At 38.3% G+C, this 21,138-nt stretch overlaps 1 protein-coding gene across 4 annotated transcripts in view; it reads right to left on the bottom strand.

The window, feature by feature from the left end:
- STXBP6 (syntaxin binding protein 6) overlaps window positions 1-21,138 on the bottom strand; it is a 264,914-nt gene that overhangs the window by 15,008 nt on the left and 228,768 nt on the right. The window lies entirely within an intron of this gene.

Genomic DNA, 21,138 nt, shown 5'->3' with positions numbered 1-21,138 from the left:
TTCCCCCTCCCCATATCCTCAAGTCCGTTCTCCAGTAGGTCTGCGTCTTTATTCCTGTCTTACCCCTAGGTTCTTCATGACATTTTTTCCCCTTAAATTCCATATATATGTGTTAGCATACGGTATTTGTCTTTTTCTTTCTGACTTACTTCACTCTGTATGACAGACTCCAGGTCCATCCATCCCATTACAAACAGCTCAATTTCATTTCTTTTTAAGGCTGAGTAATATTCCATTGTGTATATGTGCCACATCTTCTTTATCCATTCATCCGATGATGGGCGCTTAGGTTGTTTCCATCTCCGGGCTATTGTAAATAGAGCTGCAATGAACATTTTGGTACATGACTCTTTTTGAATTTTAGTTTTCTCAGGGTATATGCCCAGTAGTGGGATTGCTGGGTCATATGGTAATTCTGTTTGTAGTTTTTTAAGGAACCTCCATACTGTTCTCCATAGTGGCTGAACCAATTCACATTCCCACCGGCAGTGCAAGAGTGTCCCCTTTTCTCCACACCCTCTCCAGCATTTACTGTTTCTAGATTTTTTGATGATGGCCATTCTGACTGGTGTGAGATGATATCTCATTGTAGTTTTGATTTGCATTTCTCTAATGATTAATGATGTTGAGCATTCTTTCATGTGTTTGTTGGCATTCTGTGTATCTTCTTTGGAGAAATGTCTGTTTAGGTCTTCTGCCCATTTTTGGATGGGGTTGTTTGTTTTTTTGTTATTGAGCTGCATGTAAATTTTGGAGATTAATCCTTTGTCAGTTGCTTCATTTGCAAATGTTTTCTCCCATTCTGAGGGTTGTCTTTTGGTCTTGGTTATGGTTTCCTTTGCTGTGCAAAAGCTTTGAAGTTTCATTAGGTCCCATTTGTTTATTTTTGTTTTTATTTCCATTACTCTAGGAGGTGGGTCAGAAAGGATCTTGCTGTGATTTATGTCATAGAGTGTTCTTCCTATGTTTTCTTCTAAGAGTTTGATAGTTTCTGGCCTTACATTTAGGTCTTTAATCCATTTTGAGCTTATTTTTGTGTATGGTGTTAGGGAGTGATCTAATCTCATACTTTTACATGTACCTGTCCAGTTTTCAGTCATCAGTTTTATACACATCAGTGTATACATATCAATCCCAATCGCCCAATTCAGCACACCACCATCCCCACCCCACCACGGTTTTCCCCCCTTGGTGTCCATACTTTTGTTCTCCACGTCTGTGTATCAACTTCTGACCTGCATACCAGTTCATCTGTACCATTTTTCTAGGTTCCACATACATGCGTTAATATATGATATTTGTTTTTCTCTTTCTGACTTACTTTACTCTGTATGACAATCTCTAGATCCATCCACGTATCAACAGATGACTCAATTTCATTCCTTATTATGGCTAAGTAATATTCCATTGTACATATGTACCACATCTTCTTTATCCACTCATCTGTCAGTGGGCATTTAGGTTGCTTCCATGACCTGGCTATTGTAAATAGTGCTGCAGTGAACATTGGGGTGCATGTGTCGTTTTGAATTATGGTTTTCTCTGGGTATATGCCCAGTAGTGGGATTGCTGGATCATATGGTAATTCTATTTTTAGTTTTTTAAGGAACCTCCATACTGTTCTCCATAGTGGCTGTATCAATTTACATTCCCACCAACAGTGCAAGAGGGTTCCCTTTTCTCCACACCCTCTCCAGCATTTGTTGTTTGTAGATTTTCTGATGATGCCCATTCTGACTGCTGTGAGGTGATATCTCATTGTAGTTTTGATTTGCATTTCTCTAATAATTAGTGATGTTGAGCAGCTTTTCCTGTGCCTCTGGGCCATCTGTATGTCTTCTTTGGAGAAACGTCTATTTGGGTCTTCTGCCCATTTTTGTATTGGGTTGTTTGTTTCTTTAATATTGAGCTGCATGAGCTGTTTATATATTTTGGAGATTAATCCTTTGTCCGTTGATTCATTTGCAAATATTTTCTCCCATTCTGAGGGTTGTCTTTTCATCTTGTTTATGGTTTCCTTTGCTGTGCAAAAGCTTTGAAGTTTCATTAGGTCCCATTTGTTTATTTTTGTTTTTATTTCCATTACTCTAGGAGGTGGATCAAAAAAGATCTTGCTGTGATTTATGTCAAAGAGTGTTCTTCCTATGTTTTCCTCTAAGAGTTTTATAGTGTCTGGTCTTACATTTAGGTCTCAAATCCATTTTGAGTTTATTTTTGTGTATGGTGTTACGGAGTGTTCTAATTTCATTCTTTTACATGTAGCTGTCCAGTTTTCCCAGCAGCACTTATTGAAGAGACTGTCTTTTCTCCATTGTATATCCTTGCCTCCTTTGTCATAGATTAGTTGACCATAGGTGCGTGGGTTTATCTCTGGGCTTTCTATCTTGTTCCATTGATCTGTTTCTGTTTTTGTGCCAGTATCATATTGTCTTGATTACTGTAGCTTTGTAGTATATTCTGAAGTCAGAGAGTCTGATTCCTCCAGCTCCGTTTTTCTCCCTTAAGACTTCTTTGGCTATTCGGGGTCTTTTGTGTATCCATACAAATTTTAAGATGTTTTGTTCTAGTTCTGTAAAAAATGCCATTGGTAATTTGATAGGGATTGCATAGAATCTGTAGATTGCTTTGGGTAATATAGTCATTTTCACAGTATTGATTCTTCCAATCCAAGAACATGGTATATGTCTCCATCTGTTGGAATCATCTTTAATTTCTTTCATCAGTGTCTTATAGTTTTCTGCATACAGGTCTTCTGTCTCCCTAGGTAGGTTTATTCCTAGGTATTTTATTCTTTTTGTTGCAATGGTAAATGGGAGTGTTTCCATAATTTCTTTAAGATTTTTCATCATTAGTGTATAGGAATGCAAGAGATTTCTGTGCATTAATTGTGTATCATGCAAGTTTACCAAGGTCATTGATTAGCTCTAGTAGTTTTCCAGTGGCATGTTTAGGACTCTGTGTATAGTATCATGTCATCAGCAAACAGTGACAGTTTTACTTCTTCTTTTCCAATTTGTATTACTTTTATTTCTTTTTCTTCTCTGATTGCCGTGGCTAGGACTTCCAACACTATATTGAATAGTACTGGTGAGAGTGGACATCCTTGTCTCATTCCTGATCTTAGAGGAAATGCTTTCAGTTTTTCATCATTGAGAATGATGTTTGCTGTGGGTTTGTTGTATATGGCCTTTATTATGTTGAGGTAGGTTCCCTCTATGCCCACTTTTTGCAGAGTTTTTATCATAAATGGGTGTTGAATTTTGTCAAAAGCTTTTTCTGCATCTATTGACATGATCATATGGTTTTTATTCTTCAATTTGTTAATATGGTGTATCACACTGATTGATTTGTGTATATTGAAGAATCCTTGCATCCCTGGGATAAATCCCACTTGATCATGATGTAAGATCCTTTTAATGTGTTGTTGGATTCTGTTTGCTAGTATTTTGTTGAAGATTTTTGCATCTGTATGCATCAGTGATATTGGTCTGTAATTTTCTTTTTTTGTAGTATCTTTGTCTGGTTTTGGTATCAGGGTGATGGTGGCCTCATAGAATGAGTTTGGGAGTGTTCCTTCCTCTGCAGTTTTTTGGAAGAGTTTGAGAAGCATGGGTGTTACCTCTTCTCTAAATGTTTGATAGAGTTCACCTGTGAAGCCATCTGGTCCTGGACTTTTGTTTGTTGGAAGATATTTAATCACAGTTAAAATTTCATTACTTGTGATTTGTCTGTTCATATTTTCTGTTTCTTCCTGGTTCAGTCTTGGAAGGTTATACCTTTCTAAGAATTTGTCCATTTCTTCCAGGTTGTCCATTTTATTGGCATAGAGTTGCTTGTAGTAGTCCCTTAGGATGCTTTGTATTTCTGCAGTGTGTGTTTTAACTTCTTTTTCATTTCTAATTTTATTGACTTGATTCCTCTCCCTCTTTTTTCTTGATGAATCTGGGTAATGTTTTATCAATTTTGTTTATCTTCTCAAAGAACCAGCTTTTAGCTGTATTGTTGTTCTTTGCTATTGTTTTCTTTGTTTCTATTTCATTTATTTCTGCTCTGATCTTTATGATTTCTTTCCTTCTGCTAACTTTGGGTTTTGTCTGTTCTTCTTTCTCTAGTTCCTTTATGTGTAAGGTTAGATTGTTTACTTGAGATTTTTCTTGCTTCTTGAGGTAGGCTTGTATAGCTATAAACTTCCCTCTTAGAACTGCTTTTGCTGCATCCCATAGGTTTTGGATCATCGTGTTTTCATTGTCATTTGTCTCTAGGTATTTTTTGATTTCCTCTTTGATTTCTTCAGTGTTATCTTGGTTATTTAGTAACGTGTTGTTTAGCCTCCCTGTATTTGTGTTTTTTACGTTTTTTTCCCTGTAATTCATATCTAATCTCATAGCATTGTGGTCAGAAAAGATGCTTGATATGATTTCAATTTTCTTAAATTTACTGAGGCTTGATTTGTGACCCAAGATGTGATCTATCCTGGAGAATGTTCCATGCGCCCTTGAGAAGAAAGTGTAATCTGCTGTTTTGGGATGCAATGTCCTATAAATATCAATTAAATCTGTCTGGTCAATTGTGTCATTTAAGCTTTCGTTTCCTTATTTATTTTCATTTTGGATGATCTGTCCATTGGTGTAAGTGAGGTGTTAAAGTCCCCCACTATTATTGTGTTACTGTTGATTTCCTCTTTTATAGCTGTTAGCAGTTGCCTTATGTATTGAGGTGCTCCTATGTTGGGTGCATATATATTTATAATTGTTATATCTTCTTCTTGGATTGATCCCTTGATCATTATGTAGTGTCCTTCCTTGTGTCTTGTAACATTGTTTATTTTAATGTCTATTTTATCTAATATGAGTATAGCTACTCCAGCTTTCTTTTGATTTCCATTTGCATGGAGTATGTTTTTCCATCCCCTCACTTTCAGTCTGTATGTGTCCCTAGGTCTGAAGTGGGTCTGTTGTACACAGCATATATAGGGGGTCTTGTTTTTGTATCCATTCAGCAAGCCTGTGTCTTTTGGTTGGAGCATTTAATCCATTCACGTTTAAGGTAATTATCTATATGTATGTTCCTATTACCATTTTCTTAATTGTTTTGGGTTTGTTTGTGTAGGTCCTTTTCTTCTCTTGTGTTTTCCACTTAGAGAAGTTCCTTTAGCATTTGTTGTGGAGCTGATTTGGTGGTGCTGGATTTTCTTAGCTTTTGCTTGTTTGTAAAGCTTTTGATTTCTCCATCAAATCTGAATGAGATCCTTGCTGGGTAGAGTAATCTTGGTTGTAGGGTCTTCCCTTTCATCACTTTAAGTATATCATGCTACTCCCTTCTGGCTTGTAGAGTTTCTGGTGAGAAATCCGCTGTTAACCTTATGGGAGTTCCCTTGTATGTTAATTTTTGTTTTTCCGTTGCTGCTTTCAATAATTTTTCTTTGTCTTTAATTTTCGCCAGTTTGATTACTATGTGTCTCAGCATGTTTCTCCTTGGGTTTATCCCCTACGGGACTCGCTGCGCTTCCTGGAATTGGGTGGCTATTTCCTTTCCCAAATCTTCCCGAAAACTTAGGGAAGTTTTCGGCTATAATTTCTTCAAGTATTTTCTTGGGTCCTTGCTCTCTCTCTTATCCTTCTGAGACCCCTATAATGCAAATGTTGTTGCATTTAATGTTGTCCCAGAGGTCTCTTAGGTTGTCTTCCTTTCTTTCCATCCTTTTTTCTTTATTCTGTTCCGCAGCAGTGAATTCCACCATTCTGTTTTCCAGGTCACTTATCCGTTCTTCTGCCTTAGTTATTCTGCTATTGATGCCTTCTAGTATAGTTTTCATTTCAGTTATTGTATTGTTCATCTCTGTTTGTTCTTTAATTCTTCTAGGTCTTTGTTAAACATCTCTTGCATTTTCTCGATCTTTGCCTCTGTTGTTTTTCCAAGGTCCTGGATCATGTTCACTATCATTATTCTAGATTCTTTTTCTGGAAGGTTGCCTATGTCCACTTCATTTAGTTGTTTTTCTGGGGTTTTATCTTGTTCCTTCATTTGATACATAGCCCTCTGCCTTTTCATCTTGTCTGTCTTTCTGTGAATGTGGTTTTTGTTCCACAGGCTGCAGGATTGTAGTTCTTGCTTCTGCTGTCTGCCCTCTGGTAGATGAGGCTATCTAAGAGGCTTGATGGGAGGGACTGGTGGTAGGTAGAGCTGACTGTTGCTCTGGTGGGAAGAGCTCAGTAATACTAACTTTAATCCACTTGACTGTTGATGGGTGGGGCTGGGTTCCTTCCCTGTTGGTTGTTTGGCCTGAGGCAACCCAACACTGGAGCCTACCTGGGCTCTTTGGTGGGGCTCATGACAGACTCCGGGAGGGCTCATGCCAAGGATTAATTCCCAGAACTTTTGCTGCCAGTATCCTTGTCCCCATGGTGAGCCACAGCCCGCCCCCCCCACCTCTGCAGGAGACCCTCCAACACTAGCAGGTAGGTCTGGTTCAGTCTCCCCTGGGGTTACTGCTCCTTCCACTGGGTTCCGATGTGCACACCACTTTGTGTGTGCTCTCCAAGAGTGGAGTCTCTGTTTCCCCCAGTCCTGTTGAAGTCCTGCAGTCAATTCCCACTAGGCTTCAATGTCTGATTCTCTAGGAATTCCTCCTCCTGTTGCCAGACCCAGGTTGGGAAGCCTGACGTGGGGCTCAGAACCTTCACTCCAGTGGGTGGACTTTGTGGCATAAGTGTTCTCCAGTCTGTGAGTCACCCACACACCTGTTTTGGAATTTGATTTTACTGTGATTGCACCCCTCCTACCCTCTCATTGTGGCTTCTCCTTTGTCTTTGGATGTGGGGTATCTTTTTTGGTGAGTTCCAGTGTCTTCCTGTTGATGATCGTCCAGCAGGTAGTTGTGATTCTGGTGTTCTCGCAAGAGGGAGTGAGAGCACGTCCTTCTACTCCGCCATCTTGGTTCCTCTGCCCAGGGAGATCTATTATATGCAAACTGTTAGTAGTCCAGGAACATTAGTAATTCTCATATTGTATACCCAAAGTGTTTGTAATAATTTATTCCTTGAGTAGATTAAATAGTTCCTATTCTATTCTTATCTACTGTATTAATTTTTTTTACCAAGGTTATTTTCATGGGTAGGCATAAGGTTCACTTAAGTCTGGTCCAGTATTAGTGACATTCACATTAATTTAGGTATAAATCTATAGGATGCACTCAAGATGTGTTTTCTTTTTTTTCTACTTCCAGTCTTCATTGCCCAGCTTCTCTACCATTAGAGGCCATATGAGCAAAAGACAAGAAAAGTCATGTGGAAACTTGGTTCCTCGATGGCAGGGTCCCTTTTCAGTCCTAAAGGCTCTCTGAACCATGTACATACTATTCTGCTTCCTGAGATGAGCAGCCATCTCCACCCCTGTCGGTGGTAATTCAGCTGCATGGTAATTGTGATACTTCCAAGGAGGTTCTGCTTAGGACTGTGACTTGCATTAAGCATTTTATAAATGAATAATAATTTAAATAATAATGATGATATTAATTTCTACAGAGTGATTAAATGCAAAGTCCCACCTGGTGAAACAAGTTAGTTCTTATTTCACAGTCTCCATTAATTATCTGAGAGCTTGGGTAAATTACCAAGTTCTTTCTACATTACATTGACTAATCAATACTAATCACACAGCTGCATCTCAATGTAGGACAACCTGCAGGAGCCCCTTAGAGATGGGAGATTCTTCCAAACTGTTAAATTTTAAAATTTCATTTGTACTTTTGTGGTAGTGACTAATCAGATAAATTCTGTTACAAATCCAGGTTATGTTACGTCAGCTTTCCAAAAGGAAGAGTTGTTAACCCATGCTGGGCACTGATGCAGTGTGAACATCAGCTAGTTGCAGAAACTGCTACAATTCACTGAATGGTTACTATGTGCAGTGCTATGTTAAACTGTCAAATTCCTCAAAGAAATATATTCTTACCTTACTTTGCAATTAAGGAAACAGGTGGTCAGGAAGGGGAGATAGCTTGCCCAAGTTCACCTAGATCTTGACCCCGAAGCTCTTTTTAAAAAATCATTTTGTAAAATAAAAATTGTATATATTTAAGGTGTACAACATGATGATTTGATATACATATACATAGTGAAATGATAACTACAGTCAATTTAATTTTAACATAGCCTTCTCCTCACATAGGTACCATTTTTTTTCCTTTTTTTTGTGGTGAGAGCACCTGAAATCACTCTTCAGCAAACTTCTAGTATTCAACTATAGTCATCATGCTACGCATTAGATCTCTAGACTTATTCATGCTACATAACTTCAACTTTGTATCCTTGGACCAACACGTTCCCATTTCCCCCACCTCCCTGCCCATGGTAGCAAGACACAGAAAGAAAGAAACCTGCATGACCTCACTTATATATGGACTCTAAAAAAGCTGAGTACATAGAAACTGAGAGTTGACCTCAAAGCTCTGAACAACTATGTCAGCATTTCCCAAAGTGGTTCTGTGGTTTAAAACAGTGCTACATAGAAAGCTCAATTCTATGGTACATGACTTTATGAAATGCCAGTTTTGGAAAACTGGCAAAAACTGGGAAATGAAAGGTTTTGGAAAACCTTTAATATACTAACATAGATTGTAATCAAAAGAAGGTAGGGGTGGGGGCAGGAAAGATCTGCTAGCAGAATTTTCCCAATATATTTACTCACAGGTTCCTTCTGCATAGATTATCTTAGGGTGGATTTTTGCAGAATCTGTTTTGGGAAATGCTACAATAAAGTATACTGATTGCTAAGTTAAAGCAGGAAAAATAAATCAATCCAGGCTGTCCTCGTCATTTTAGCAATAGATGGACTAGTCATATAATTACATTAAAAAGGCTTGCTTTATAGAGGCAGCAGAACAGATATAGCATGCTAAGTGGCAGTTCCAGAATTATCTTTTGTCTTAAGTTGGTGGCTAATTTCAGGGACCATGAAACTTGTTTGTTTCCTGCAGCTGGATGACAAAGAAAAATGGACTCAGTTCAGGAATACTTTGTAAACCCATAAACTCAAAAGTCTACTTGAAGGAGACCTTGGAGTTATCTATTGCTGGTATTACCAAAGGAAGAAGAATGGACCATTCTATCAGGTGATTCTCTTCTGCTGGCAATGTTAAAGTAATTTAGTGGAACCTCCGCCTGTTCCCAAGTCAAAGGCATGTACCATAGCTAAGAACTCAGGAGAAAGCCCAATGGACCCTCCCTGTCCTATGAAAGGTATGAGTTCATACCCTCCTTTCAATTCACTGTCCCAGTATTTTCAATGGCAAGGGTCAGACATTTAGGATTGTATTCATGTCCTTTAAATGCTTAAACTCAGGATATGTAAAGAAATTCACCAGTCTTTTTAAAAAATTTTAATTTTATTTGTATTTATTTTTGGCTGCGTTGGGTCTTCATGGCTGTGTGCGGGCTTTCTCTAGTTGTGGCGAGCGGGGGCTACTCTTCATTGCGGTGTGTGGGCTTCTCATTGCGGTGGCCTCTCCTGTTGCAGAGCATGGGCTCTAGGCACACAGGCTTCAGTAGTTGTGGCGCATGGGCTTAGTTGCTCCGCGGCATGTGGGATCTTCCCGGACCAGGGCTCAAACCCATGTCCCCTGCATTGGCATGTGGATTCTTAACCACTGCACCACCAGGGAAGCCCCACCAGTCTTTTAATATTCATTGAAACTTGGTCCTTATGAACATGTTCTTCCAGGAGTTATAGGGCATCAGGACTTCTTTTGGTTCTCTTTTGTCCTCAGAAGGGTGGCTGAAATGCAGCTTCAAAGAGGGAACCCTTCTCCTGAGGTCAACCACCTCTAAGTTTGGTAAAATTGATTTTGTTCTCTGTCTTCGGTGTGTATGGCGATAAGGCAGTGATGATCGGCAGCTCTCTGCTTTTATTACAGTTGGAGGCGAGGGCTTTTTACTTTAATAACCACAGTTTCAAGTCCTGATAGATACAATTTGAAAACCCTCTACGATGTTACTGGCCAAAACGAATTCTGTTCAACATGGGCAGCGTGGTCCTTGCTAGCTGTGTGACCCTGAATGAATACCTTACCCTCTGGGCTTCAGTCTGTTTCCTCACCTTCCGTGAGGGTTGATCTAGTACCTACCTCAAAAGATTGTTGGGAAAATAAATGAGGTTGTACAAGTACGGCACTTAGTGTTGGGCACATAGCCAACACTAGCCATTTAGACACTTCAGTTATCTGGCACTAAAGAGTCTTTCCATTAAGCTTTCCACTTGAGCTCATCTTTCCTTCCCTACTCTCACTCACCCTGAACATTGCTGAAGGAAGAGTCTACTCCTATTCCCAGGCACGCTGTACTTTTAGTGAAGTGGCTTCCACCCCACTCTCCTAACACTATCTCTCAAATTCATCAATGACTTATCAAGTCTACTGCTTAAGTTTCCTTCACTTGGCCACTGGACTACAAGTGGGCTGACTTAAAAGCTGCTTTTCTCCCTGGGCTTCTATAACACACTGTTTCTTGATAACCTCCCCAGAACCCCCGTCACTTTGATTCTTCCCAGTCCGTTTCATTCCTTTCTTGGTTAGGGCTGTGAGGTCAGAGAGCTCTGGGTTTGAGTATGTCTCTGCCATGTACTAGCACTGTGACCTCAGGTCAATTACTTAAACTCTGTGAGCCTGTGTTTTTCTCATAAGCATAATGGTTATAAAAACAGTACCTCTTTTTCATAGAGTTTGTTTTGAGAATTAAATAAAATATATACGTATCATAGTGTTGGCAGTGCAGTATGAACTTAATATGCACTGCAGTGTTAGTAATATCTGATTCAGCACATTTACTGTAGAATAAACATGGGTTAGACATAACCTATACATGTCTGCTTCTCGGATTTTACCTTAATATTAGCCTATTCTTTCCCTCCTCACCCTCCACCTGACCTTTTCCTCCTCCTGAATTCACTATTAGTTAATGGCTCTTCTGTCACCCAGCATCCTACACTCAATTCACCTTTAACTCTCCATCACATCCAAACGTTCATGCAGTCCAGGGCATTTATCTCAGCAAGCGCTCTTCACCCAACTCTCCACTCTATTTCTAGTACCTACCAGGTCATACCGGACCTCCACAGAGGCCTGGGTGGTTCTCCTGCCACTGGTCTCTCAGTTCTCTAACATAGCATGCCCTTCTTTCCATACTGCTAACCTGATCATGTTTCTCCCTTGCCTCAACCCTTTTGTGGCACACTCATAATACAACACAGTCAGCTAAAGCAGTCCTTGCTGATTTCATGCCATGCTACTTACTGGCCACCCCCAACAGACTCCAGTCTCTTTCTACTGCCTAATTTTTTGACAAATTTTAGAAAAATCAGTCATTAAAATTTTATCAGTCTCTTACTATAGGTAGAGTGTATAATAAACGAATTTGGAAAAAATCAATGTGAATAACAAGGAACACTGGGTCCAGCTCTGTCCTTAAGAGTGTCTAAACATTGGCAATAGCATTTGCTATTGCTAATTATCATTTTCAACACTGATAATTAAATGCAAACCTAGCGCTTAGGTTTTGGTGGCTAACGCCGTTTTCTGCTCGAAGAAAGCAAAGTTCTTTGGAAAGTAGTGAATTCTATGCCTTGGGGCAAGGAAAACTCAGGTCTGAAATGTCTTACTGCCAGACAACGAGGATACCTTCAGGGATAATGCTGAAAGGAAAGAGAAGCCAGTTTAAAGCAGGTCCTACTAGACAAGTTGTGATTATCAATTGTGATGTCAGAACTTCAATAGCAATAAAAGTTATGACCATGAAGAGGATAATTATAATAATTTTATATAACTTTGTGGAAGCCATAACTTTTTAATGCTGAGTTAATAGAAAATGTACAAAAATGAAGTTGAAATTTAAAATAAGAATAACTATAATTGGATGCTTAATTTATTTTATTGACTTTAATAAGTAAGGATTATTAAAATACTTGGATATTTGATTTCTTCTATGTATTTATCTCTCTATAAAAGTATTATTTGTGTCTATCTGTACCAATAGCAATGGGTAAATACAGGAAACTATGAGTAAGCCAAAAGAATGGAAACTGTTCCAGAAAGGACTGATGGGTGTCAGTGGTCATTAGAAATCTGGCTGTCTGTTCAGATCACATCTGCTAGGAGAAGAAACCGCTGGATAACATGACAAATTACAATAAGATAGTAATGAGGCATCTGTATGTTTCCTAATATACCAGATCAGTGTATAATAATGACATGGTGGAGGACTATGTAATGCCGGCCAAGCAAAGCAGAGGGTACCCTGATCTGGAGGAAAACTCATCATCAACCAGACGGACTCACATAAAAACCGTGCGCTTAAAAGTGCTGCTGATGTGAAACATCAAGTCCAGTTACAAAAAGGGACCCAGTGAGATATCCAGGGACTCAGGTTTGAATCACTTTGTGAGAAGAAGTCAGGCTGTGCCCTGTCCCAAAGCCAACTATTTGCCAACCCAATTCCTCTAGACTCAGGAAACATGAAAATAAGCATTTCAATTACATTTAGAAGATCTATGAAGAAGTAAAGAAATAATGAAGACATATATTAAACTCATGGTGTTGCTAGTTCATAACAGGCTTAAATATAATATTCTTTTAAGTATTGTAATTGTTATTTTTGCATATGTCTTATCTGTTTAAAGCATCTAAAATGTTCAAAATAATCAGTCCCATTAAATTGCAATAAACAATGTTTAAAAGGGTAAGAAAATTTGATTTTCCAAGTTTTGTTTAGTAGAAATATTTTAAAAATTAAGCATGAAACAAAGCAAAAATAAAAGTATTTTCTCTCTATGCACAATATCCCACCAGTCTTTAAAGAATACATCACACCAGTCTTTAAAGAATACAATCAATATCTTCAAACATACCATCTCTCTTCTTGCCTCTGAGCTTTATGTACACTCTGGTTATTCCTCAACCTGTGATGCTCTTTCTTTCCTGGACTACCTGGTAATTTGCACTCATCAGATGTCACCCATCTTTTCCAAATTTCCCTGCTGGTTTGTTTGTTTATTCACTGAAATGTTTTTCAGTCATCTTTTATCTATCTGCCATAGGCACAGTCCTAGGTAAAAGAGACACGCTCTCCCAACACACTGTCTGCACCTCCCCCATGCCAGGCAAGGAGCTCGTCCAGAAACAAGAGGCAAATTATGTATAGTTTAAAACAATATGTGTAGGTGTATGTATGTTATGTACACACACACACACACACACACAAGTACAATTTAAAAACTGCAGGGCTGTTAACGAACAATTTGCTGTGATAGTGAATTCAAGGGAAGGGGAAGCATCAGTAAGGAAGACCTGTCTGAAGAGCTAATATTTAAGCTGTGATGTGAAAAGACAAGCTGGGGCAAAATCCATGTGCAAAGGCTTGAAAGGGGGAAAAGAAACTTGTGTGTTTCATGAGCCAAAAGACTGGTATAAGCTATAAAAGGGGGAACATGGTTTGAGATGAGCCTAGGGAGAGAAGCAGTAGTGGATTACGTAGGGACTTATAGACCATGGTAATGAGATGGATATTAAGTGTAACTAGCAGCCATTGCAGGGTTTTAAAACAGGGTTAACCTGGACCGCGGTCATTTTTTACCTTCTTGCTGTAGCTATAGTCTGAGAACAGGAGCATGAGGAAAAACAGAATAAACAGTTAAGAAGCTATTGCAGTAACTCAAGTAAGAGATACTGGTGGCCTGAGCTAGAATGATGTCAGTGGAGATGAGAGCCGTGGAGAGATTTAAGACATATACTGAGGGACTACACATGGGAGATGAGAGAAAAGGAAGAACAGGGAGTGAATCCCAGGTTTCTGACTTGAGCAAGTAGGTATATATCTTTACAAGATAGAAAAAGTTGCTGGAAAGACAAATTTCCTTGGAGGGTGAGCAGATACGAGAATCAGGTATTTCGTTTTGGATAACTTTATGCTTAAGTTGTCTTTGAAATATCTAAGGGAAGTCAGTAAGCAAATAGATATTCCTATAGAAGCTCTGCAGAGAAGTCTGTGATGGAGATGAAACTTCTAAGTCACCAGCATAGAAAGAGAGTGGGAATGGGTAAGCTTACCTAGAAAGCAACACGAGAGAGAGAAGGGAAGGGGTCCCCAAACCATACCTTTAAGAATTTTAGCCTTTAGAGTAAGGTGAAGGTAAAAGTGCCTGCAAAGGACACTGAGAAGAAATAGCCTGAGAGGCAGGAGAAAACCCAAGGTGAATTTGGCATAGTGGAATCTAAGTCAGGACGATGCATCCAAAAGGCACTATAACAGTGCCAAGATAATTCAATGGGGAAAGAACAGTCTTCAGTTAGATGTACTAGGACACCTGGATATCCACATGCAAAAGAATGAAGTTGGACCTTACCTCACGCCATACACAGATTTAACTCAAAATGGATCAAAGACCTAAACATAAGAGCTAAACTGTGAAACAGAGAAAGCATAGGCACAAATCTTCCTCACCTTAGATTAGGCAATAGCTTCCTAGATATGACCCCAGAAGCACAAGCAACAAAAGAAGAGTAACTTCATCAACGTTAACAAGATTATGCTCCCTCTTCCAAGCTTCCCTAGCACTTTACTCATGCCTCCATTACTATATTTAACACATTGTATTAAAATTACCCATTTAAGTGTCTGTTTAGCCAAATAGACTGTGAGTTTCTTATATTTTCCTGACTTTTTCCTCTTTATTTGTATATTTGGTGCCAAGGAGGGTACCCAACCTATACATCCCGTGCATTATGTGGCTGGTACTACTCTATGAACATAAGTACATTTTTACAAACATGAAATAAGGATACAAAGGGTGGGAAATATAGAGAAACCTCACCAAGGAGAAAGAACTCACCAGGGCTAATTTATTAACATGGAATAGGAAGTTAAATGGTCTTGGATTAAAACAATAAAAGGTTGAGTGGTTCGAGGCTCTAGAAATAGAGAACAAAGTCTGAGGTTGACTATCCTTTACAATAGTCAAAAATGAATTTACTGTGCCCTTTAAGAAAATACGATTGCCACATGTAGTATGTGTCCAGCCCAAATTGTTTCTCAGAGATGTTTTACCTCACACTAATTCAAATTGTCTCTTAGTCCTATTGCCATTAAGTGATCGGCCTCTTTGGGGATTCAGCGTGACCTCTTCATGTAAAACAAGCTAATATCCCTGTGCTTTCCACTGGAAAGCAACTTAGGGATCATCCAGTTCCTAGGAGAGAAAAGTGTGGTCGGAGGGGTAAGTGAAAGGACTTGCTCCAGGCACATCCCAGGTACTGCAGAGCTGACCCTAGAAGCCATATTTGCTGGCTTGGAGCCCAGTGAGGTTTTCAGCTCCATCATGGTCTTCAACGTTCAAGAAAAACACATGCAGAAGCTGAGAATCAGGCAGTTGATTTCCTTAAGACAACCTATACGAGCGTCCCCTTTGGAAAGTGTGACCCTTCACAGCAGTGAATATGTACCCATACACCAGTTTGTGATTTCAGTGTATGATACTGCCCAGCTCTGATTTCATAATCATAAAATCCAAGGGGAAAATCATACACTTCAAGGAAAAGTGTACACGTATACGGCACCAGGGATATCTTATATGGCCAATTTATGTGGTCCAAAGGACTGAAGAATTGTGAGGAAAACTTTCAATTACTGAAAGCTCTTCTGACAGTTCAGTCTGTAAACTGGCAATGTGATGGGAATCAAACAGTGCAGCACGGGAAACCTCTTATCTTGAGCAGGAGAAATAAGACAGATGAACTTCCACAGACAAAGATAAGCCTGCTGCTAAATTTCAGGCGAAATATGCTGAACATAACAAAAACCTTCTATTACAGTCACCGGGGTTACTTTACTACTGGATTAGGTCATAACAAAAACCTTCTATTACAGTCACTGGGGTTACTTTACTACTGGATTAGGTCATTATTGTTGTAGTTAAATCCTATTTTTTAGGAGGTAAGAGAATCAAGTCAGCCTGCAGCCATGACCTATTTCCTTTTATGATATTTCAAAGTTTGGGTCAATTACGCTTCAGACATTGTCACAGGTAACAGAATTCAGCAGACAGTTCACTGAACTTCAGTTTTTCTTTCTGACTCTGTCCCATACTGGCACCCTTATGAACTTGAGAGTCATTTAATTTCTTGTTTTAATATGGTGAATGCAAAACCGGAATCTCACCTCACAGACAAACTGGGAATATGGCAATGAGTGAGCAGCTATGCTGACATATGTCAAGTACAGTTTCTGTCCAGGCTGTTGTACCATCTCTCTGGTATCATACTTAATTTTGAAATTGATATAAAATTCCAATGGCTTTCGTGACTATTCGTTAGTTATTCTACAGTCTACATGTATTTTGTTTGATTACTAATGAATTCCTGTGACACATTTTACTTCCTAAGAAGAATGCTCTGAAAACTCCTGCCAACTGGTCATTAAAATCCACTGCAATTATCATCAACTGAATCGAATTATTCTCAGTTACATAAAGAATTTTAATCTATTCTGTATCATTTTAAACACAAATATTTTCAATTTATATTAACAAGATACAAACTGAAAAAAAGAATGCTCAACCGACTGTAGACCTGGATGTCTATTATGAAAGTTACAAATGCAACCCATTTCCATTTGTACTCTTCTTACTGGGACTATGACTTGCTAAGTGCCTGCTGTGTACCAGGGGTTGTGCTAAATGCTTTACATCCATTATTTTATAAAGCTTAATGGCTACCCTTTAAGACAGATACTCTTATCCCCCTCTTAAAACTGATAAAAGTCAGAAATTCACCTAAGATTATAATGCTGGTGAGTGACAGAATCTTGATTCGAATTCAAATCTGTGTAACTATTATCACTTTTTTTTTTTTGGTATAAGAGTTTCCTAAGGATACACTTTGTGAGGCGAAATCTTTTTTCTTTTCCTCACTTTGTTATCCTAGTTTTATTTTATTCATTTAAAATTTTTATTGGAGTATAGTTGATTTACAATGTTGTGTTAGTTTCAGGTGTACAGCAAAGTGAATCACTTATACGTGTACATGTATCCACTCTTTTTTAGATTCTTTTCACATATAGGTCATTTCAGAGTTTTGAGTAGAGTTCCCTGTGCTATACAGTAGGTCCTTATTAGTTATCTGTTTTATATATAGTAGTGTGTATATGTCAATCCCAATCTCACAATTTATCCCTCCCCTCCTTTCCCCCCTGGTAACCATAAGATTGTTTTCTACATCTGTGACTCTATTTCTGTTTTGTAAATAAGTTCATTTGTACCATTTTTTAAAATATTCCACATATGTGCAATATTATATGATATTTGTCCTTCTCTGTCTGATTTACTTCACTCAGTATGACAGTCTCTAGGTCCGTCCACGTTGCTGCAAATGGCATTATTTCGTTCTTTTTTATGGCTGAATAATATTCCATTGTATATATGTACCCAGTCTTAAAGTACCAAGGGTAGATTTTCATTTGTCCCAGCCGCATGATGTATGCTTATACTTAGGATATGAACATGACATTCACATGCTGTTTTCCTTCCCTCTTCATCACCTTGGTAACCTAAGCCACAATTATTCTTTCTGGAATTCAGTTCTGATTCCCATTCTGTCTATGCTTCCCATAGAACACTTAGCATTTCTCTGATGAAGTATTTTATTATAATGCACCCAAACTGTTGGTCTACTTATTTGTACTTATTCTTGATCACAAGGGAAGCCCCTTTATTTTCTGGCATTTCCAGGTACGATGTCTATCACTTATTAGGTGTCCAAGAGATGCTTGCTGAATGGATAGTGAACTGATGAAGACAATGGTTTTACAAAGATGTGATGAGGTTACTATTTATGCCTAAATCATTATTTTCATTGGTATTCTTCTTAGATTGTGCTATTCTAACCAGCACACAGAAAGGATCAAATTCTGGATGTCCTGAAATAAAATTCCAGTTTTACAGCATTTTTCTAAATTGTTTGGGATTTCTTTGTATTCTGTCAAAGATATAATAATGTACAGAATACAAGCTCAGGATATTTGATTGCTATAGAATATGTTACTTTCAAAAGAAACAGCACTATTTCCAAAATGGTTGTTATGGTTCTGGTGGGGAAAAGATGACACACAAAGTGAGTGAAAACCAAAACAGATTTTGCTTCTTCCTGTGTTTACTCTACTTAGAATATATGAAGGAAGGCATGTTTTTCACACCTCCTGTTTAAATACCACACGTTTAAAAAGGATTAAAAAAATAAAAAGGATTAAGCATTGAAAACTCAATTTAGAAGAATAAACTTTTCATATATTTCATCCCTTGCCAACAAACAGGTTAAACTGTTAACAGAATCACGTCTAAAAGATAAAAATTTCTGTCAATTTAAAAATATCTTGCGTTTCACTCATTGGGTTTTCTAAGTATCATTATAAGCCACTTGTAATCTTCATCGTGTGAAGGATCTTTATATTTTGAGGAATAAATTTTGGTACTTTTAAGGTATGTAACTGTTAACATATCACATGAATAATACAGAGGCTAATGCTCCTTGAAATTTATAAGGTAGAGACACCACACAATGCTGAATAAATAATGATAATCCGGTTGGGGTGGGAATAATGAAAGGAAGTAAGGTGGCCAGTGATTAGACTATTGCAAATATTCCAGGAAAAGATGACAAGGGCCTGAGCTATAATGGTAAAGATAGAAATGAAAAAGCAGAGTTTCAAGAGACACAGAGGGAGCGCCCAGGGTAAGGGAGAATGGCTTGTTAAAGATGACTTGTTTGCTGACACTATATCATGGATTTTGAAAGGGAAAAAGCAGAGTCTTTGGGTTGGTAACTTACTATAAGATCAGTTCAAGTTACCTGATCAGAAATTATGGATCTCAAATAGTGCTTCTCCATGATACACACAAAGGGTTTGGTAGAAATGATGATAGGTGTTGACAAAATTGTGTTTCATTTTCCTTCTTCCTGGATACATAGAAAGTATCTATTTTCCAGCCTTCCTTGCAGTTAGATTGGTAATACAGCCAGTAGGCTGTAAGAAGAAGCAATGAGTCACTTCTGGGCTGAGGTTATGAGAAGTCCAGGGTGGCCTTGGAGCTCTCTTTTGCCCCGTGGAATTTGACTCTGGAAGGAACTTGTTGAGACGGTGGATCAACAAGATGCAAGCAAACTGGATCTTTGAGTCACCACTTAAAAGCTGCCCTCAAGAGGAATTAAATTCACGGAACTTGTTGAAGTGAGAGATAACGTCTTATTTGTTAAGCCACTGAGATTCTGACATATGTTTGTTATCATAGCATAACCAAGTGTTGTCCTGACCAATAAAAGGGATGATGTTCACATTTTCAAAACATTTTGAGGAGAGTATCCAGTTTTAGAAGACTTCCTTAAAAGTGTTTTATTTAACTAAATGAAAGGTTCTCTCCTTGTGTTGTACATGGCCGTCTTCTTGCTATGTCCTCACATAGCACAGAGAGGAAGAAGCTCTCTTCTAATAATTAGGGCACTAATCTCATCATAAGGCTTTACCCTCATGACCTAATACCCCCCAAAGGCCCCACCTCCTAATACCATCCCACTGCAGGTTGGGGTTTTAACATATGAATTATGGGGGGGGGGGGGACAAACATGCAGTCCATAACATTATCTAATTAAAAATACTAAATTTTATTTTAGAAAGTTCTTTTTTACTCAATTCTGTACTATAAGGATAAAAAAATAGGTGCTATTGAAAAATAAGCATTAACCTAATTTTATGATTTAAAATATAAAAACAGCCTTTAATACACTAGTATAAGTATTATTATTAAAATCTCATTTTCTGCTTTGAATTTGTAGCTGTAGCTACTCTTAGTAACAAGATTCAAAATGTCATTTTCTCTGTGCAGTGTAGATTCAAATACCCATTTTCTACTTGCCTTCTTATCAAAAATGTATCCATGGGTAAACTAAAAGAAAAAACGGCAGCACGGTAAGAAACAGTGTACGGTACAAGACAGACCATATACTGCAGTCACTGTGACCATTAGGACTGGAAACAGCAGCAGAGAGAAGTGGGATGCTAGCCGTCACTCCACCCTTCACTGCCACTCAAGACAGCCAAGAGCAATACCCTTGCTCACCTTTTAGTGAGTGACATCCTTGAAGATATGTATGAAATCATACTCAAGCTTTGGTACTTGAACGGTTTTTAATAACATTACTGGCAAAATGCAAAACAGTACCACTCGATTCAGTACAGAAAGGGACTTTGTAAGTGTGAAATATTTATTTTGCACTGAAGACCTGGTCAAAATACTAAAGACAGATAGCATTTGAAAACTCATAACTCTGAAGTGAAAGTCAGCAACCAGTCAAGAGAGTATCTATTAACTGACAGACTAAAATTTCCTTATGTTCTTGTTATAGGAGGAAACTAGGGTGGAAGTAGGTACGGATCAAGGTCAACAAGTGAAAGAGGAAGATGAATAGGAAAAGAAATCTTTTTCTTAATTCTGTAAATCTTCAGAAAGAAATCTAGCTTCAAGTAAAATCTTACACAAGTCTAATGAAGCACTTTTACTGCAGGATGAAGCTATAATTAAAGCATTCCCTTATATGGCTTGCTAACTTGCAGCTGCAAGCAGAATGTTTTTACGTATCATCATATCGGCATTAACTTGACAGAAGGCAGCAATCATTCCCTTTTGTGAACTAGAAGACGTCAAGAACATGCATATTTTGATTCACATGTTAGTCGATACAGGCGTAATTATTAGAAGTTATAGGGAATCTGTGGCATTGCAGTTTTTTCTATTCTCTTTTTCAGGTAATTGAACACTTCGCTTATTTTGAATAAATGTAAGTTGACACAAATGATCTAAAACAAGACGTTGAAACAGCAGGGAAGATGGAAGAAAATAGGACAGATTCCTCAGCTCTGCCGAACACAGGAAAACTTAGTATTCTTAAAGACGAAAAGGAGTCTGAGAACTGTGCAAACCTGAAGGGCCACCAGGCAGTTTATTTCCATGGCAATGCTTAAATGGACACTCTTGGTAAGAAGCTAGACTACTATCTTTCTTGGTTTAAGTTCAGGAATAGAAGCAGATCCACCATTAGTGATCTGA

Source organism: Phocoena phocoena, chromosome 2, assembly GCF_963924675.1.
Source record: "Phocoena phocoena chromosome 2, mPhoPho1.1, whole genome shotgun sequence".
Taxonomy (NCBI): domain Eukaryota; kingdom Metazoa; phylum Chordata; class Mammalia; order Artiodactyla; family Phocoenidae; genus Phocoena; species Phocoena phocoena.
This window is presented reverse-complemented; position numbering and strand designations above follow the sequence as displayed.